Source organism: Saimiri boliviensis, chromosome 19 (assembly GCF_048565385.1).
Source record: "Saimiri boliviensis isolate mSaiBol1 chromosome 19, mSaiBol1.pri, whole genome shotgun sequence".
NCBI classification, from domain to species: domain Eukaryota; kingdom Metazoa; phylum Chordata; class Mammalia; order Primates; family Cebidae; genus Saimiri; species Saimiri boliviensis.
This window is the reverse complement of record NC_133467.1, coordinates 45,097,671-45,101,968: the sequence shown is the minus strand read 5'-3', so window position 1 is coordinate 45,101,968 and position 4,298 is coordinate 45,097,671. Positions and strand designations below refer to the sequence as shown.

Below are 4,298 nucleotides of genomic sequence, written 5' to 3'. Positions count from 1 at the left end.
CTGATAGTGATATGATATGCAAAAGCATTTGCCTCCGTGTTAAAATGTAAACATGCCAGATATTGTTTCCTTTATTCACAGTTGGAACTTTCTGCTCTACAGGCCATGATGGCTGTGCAAGAAGAAGAGCTGCAGGTGCAGGAAGAAGAGCCCCAGGTGCGAGAAGAGCCCCAGGTGTAGGAAGAGCTTCAGGTGTGGGAAGAAGAGCTTTAGATGCGGGAATTAGAGCTGCAGGTGTGAGAAGAAGAGCCCCAGGTACGGGAAGAAGGGCACAGGTGCGGGAAGAAGAGCTGCAGGTGCAGGCTGCTGATACAGAGTCTCTGACCAGGAAAATACAGATTAAAGAAGACCTCATTAAGGTCCTTCAAAACTTTTTACAGATCACTGGAAATGTTCACATCTCAGATTACCTGTAGGGCATCTTCAGACACTATGCACACATTGAATCCCTTGCCCAGTGCCTATCAGTATCCCACTTGAAAGTACAGGCAGACTGTCTCAAGAACATTTGTTCCTCTGCTCCTCAACTGAATAATACTTTTATTACTATTTTCATGTTTACACTTACTTTTTGACTTCCAGGACCTGCAAATACAACTGGTTATCCTGAAGACATACCAGCTGTAGAACGCCTGACCAAAAAGTATTACTTCTTTGGCAAAAAGTTGCTTCAGTAGAATCCCAGGATCAAGAAATTTCAGGAAAACAAAGACAACAGGTAAGTCATTGGAATAGAGACTCTCTCTCTCTCTCTCTCTGTCTCTCTCTCTCTCTCTCTCTTTCTGTCTGTCTCTCTCTCTCAATGTCTCTCTCTCTACACACACACGTGGAGTCTCACTGTGTCACCCAAGCTTGAGTGCAGTGGTACGACCATGGCTCACTGCAGCCTCAAACTCAGGCTCAAGGCATCTTCCTGCCTCAGCCTCCTGAGTAGCTGGAGCTGCAGGTGCATACCACCACACCCAGCACAAACCTTGTTTTTCTACTGTGAAATAAACCGTGGTATTGGTTTTTCATAAATGTTATTTCATCGGGAAACCTCTAAAGTTTCCTACTTTGATCAGTAGCAGTTGTAGATGCCTCTTTCTGATGTGTGGTTCTGTAAAGAGCAGTAGTTCTTCTGGACACATACCAATGGTTATCCCTCACACTCATGCATAAGTCATCTCCCTCTCAGCTGAATCTTTCTCCTCTCTGCATTTTACCATGTTAAAATCTCTCCCAGTTAAAAAAAGAGAAAGAAGCCCCTGCCTTTGCCCCAACTTTCTTCGTAGCTCCAGCCCTGTTTATCCTTTCTTTTCCAACAGACTTACTTGCTTGTACTTCCTGTCTCCATTAGCATCTCTCTCACTAACTACTCACCCCTCTCCGTTCTGGCTCTCAACTGTGCCTTAAACAACTCTGTTGGTTATACATGATCGTAGCTCGTTATCTTTATAGCACTGTTACACTCACAATGACACACGTCTATGATTAATGAATGTCTTTTTCCTCCACTAGATAGTAGGCTTTCCCTTAGAACATGGAACAGAGTCTTTCCCATAGAAGGTGCTCAATAAATATTGATTGAATGAATGAAGAATACTGGTAACCCCTATTATGTATGTTTCCCTCCTGCCTGTCCCGTTTCCCTCTTACTCCTTTCTCTCAGCTGCTTTCCTGTGCTGCTAGCTTCTCTCTCCTTTTTGTCCTTTTTGCTCCCATGTTTGAATTCCACCTTACAGGGTTTTAAAGATTTAAAAAATAGTGAATATGATATTGATTTGAAAACTGTACAATACTGTCAAAAGCTTAAGTACTAAGATAGCGGGCTTTTTATGTCATGGTATGTGCTGATGCATTTTCTTGTTTCTCAAGATGAACTGTGGCTTCCCGTCTCACTGTGCCATTTTTGTATTGCTTCTTCTCTCTTCTCTCAGTTGCTGCTGATGCTAGAAGGACTGGTAGATGAACAGAGTCAGTTCAGTGAGGACTTAGAAGCAGAGAGACAGCTCTCTAGCAGTCTGGTGAAGTTCCATGCCCATCCAGAGAGGTAAGAGAATGGCTATTTTTCCTTTTATTCTTTGTTGAAATTTTTATTTATTTTACTATTGTATCCTTTTTATGCCTTTTCTTTTTTCTGAAGTGTAGATGCTTATAATACTGAACAGGTTATAAAAAACAGGGACAATTACTGGGGCTACCCACATTGTCGTTTGTTTTATAGATTGCTCTGAGCCTCAGTGTCAAAATAAGTCAGGAATAGTGCCTGTTTCACACAGCGATTGCAGAGATTAAATGAGAAGACAGCTTTGGTGTCTAAAACAATGTCTTGCATATAGTCAGCACTCAATGTATGTTCCTTTCCTTTTGTGATCCATTTCCTGTTAAAGGCTGTTCTATAATAAAAGTAAGGCTACACCCTGTCTCTACTGAAAATACAAAATTTCGCAGGGCATGGTAGTGTGTGCCTGTAGTCCCAGCTACTCGGGAGCCTGAGGCAGGATAATTGTTTGAAACCGGGAGGCAGATGTTGCAGTGAGCCAAGATCCCGCCACTGCACTCCAACCTAGTGCCTGGTGACAGAGCAAGACTCTGTCTCAAACAAACAAACAAACAAACAAAATGAAAATGATACCCTAGGAGTATTTCTGGGAGCATTTAGGTTACACCTGTTGATTTGGAACCTAGGAAGGGGGCTATGAAGCCAGAACCAAAAAAAAACCAAAAACAAAAATAGCTGTAGAGGTCTGACTTGTTCCTGTTGTGTTTTAATAAAATAGAGATGAGAGGATGTGTGTCCATGGGCTTTATGGGCTGCATTTGTAACCATTGTTTCTTGCTCTGGTATTTAATGATTACTTTTCCCAGGAGACCAGTTTTTCCTGACTGTATCACAGCAAACATCTAAGCCTTGCTTTTTGATTGGTTAATATCTTTTGGGAATTGGTAATGCAAGAGTATTATCAGGTTTTGGCATTGTCTAAGATGAAAGATAACTGGTGAGACTCCCTCATGGTACTCTTTGACCATAGTTGTTTCTCTGAGACCGTCTCAGAATCTTCAGTCCCACACTCCATATGCCACACCCAGCAAAGCTTCCTGAGTTACTCACAGTCTTCAGCCACCAGGGGACTGACTTTTATTCTGTCTCCCTCCAGCTCCTCCTGAGGATTTCAGGAGCACCACCTCTGAGGATGATGACGAGGTAAGAACCCCTTTTTCTGTCCTGTAAAGAATGCCGTGTCAGGTGGGGATCAGGGAGGGAGAGCATCAGGATAAATAGCTAATGGATGCAGGGCTTAAACCTAGATGATGGGTTGATACATGCAGCAAAGCACCATAGCACATGTTCACCGATGTAATAAACCTGCACAGTCCTGCACATACATCCTGAGACTTAAACTTCAAAAGAAAACAAAATTAAAAAAGAATTGTTTCTTTCTTGATTTCTTTCCTTCTGTTAATTGTGATAGTCTGAGAAGGCACATTATGTACCACATGTCCCATTCTCTTTGTGGGAGTGGAATTCAGTGGGAGTGTCTTCCCATTGGATACGTGATGTATCTGAATGTTTTTAAATGACAGCATCCATTATCAACTGTAATGCAGAGGAATTTTCCTCAACACCAGTTTTCCTCTTCGGTTTAGGCATTGTGTATTTGCCAATGTAAATAAACTTCATAGATAAATTCTGTGGGAAAGGGTCTTGTCTTTTCCACAGGTGTCCTCTGTACTACCATTTTTGATTCTTGGCCTTTGACGCAACCATTGTCTTACAACTAGTTTTCTGAAGTCATCAAGAGACTAACAGATCTGGGCGGGGCGCGGGGGTGCACAGAAGAATTAATCTGATCCTCATGGCGTCTTCTTTTGTCTAATTGCAGAGTTCATAACTCCCTGGTTATGGTATGTACCCTGAAGTAGCTCACTTGCTGAGGAACAAACTTGTTCGTTGTAATATATAGAAACCTGATTCTGGGTTCCGGTTAAAGAATATTGGGAGTCTAGTGAGAGCTAATAATTGTGCAAGTGTATAACTCTGATCAGAGGGGCTGTATGACTGCATGTGAACCCAGAGGACCAGCCATGGGATGTGTGAGCCAACGTGGCTTCAGCTGGAGTAGAAGTGAGTGTACCTCTCTCTGACTTACTCTGATGTTGGTGGTTCTAAAGAGTGGATTCTGGAAAATCTCAACAGTGAAGAAGATACCTTTCCAGGTAGGCAACAAGATTACAGGTGGAATCTAATAAAGCAGGTGCCCAGGAGACTTCAGCTTCTGCCTGCTGCTTGGGAGGCTTAGTGAACATGTAGAAAG

The 4,298-nt window shown here is 42.5% G+C and overlaps 1 long non-coding RNA gene across 1 annotated transcript; it reads left to right on the top strand.

Annotated features, from left to right (window-relative positions):
• The first annotated feature begins 1,952 nt into the window (after positions 1-1,952).
• On the top strand, positions 1,953-4,093 carry LOC141582249 (uncharacterized). The gene is made up of 3 exons (XR_012515062.1): positions 1,953-2,032; positions 3,141-3,187; positions 3,867-4,093. It is a non-coding gene; the product is annotated as an uncharacterized LOC141582249 (long non-coding RNA).
• The last annotated feature ends 205 nt before the right edge of the window (positions 4,094-4,298 follow it).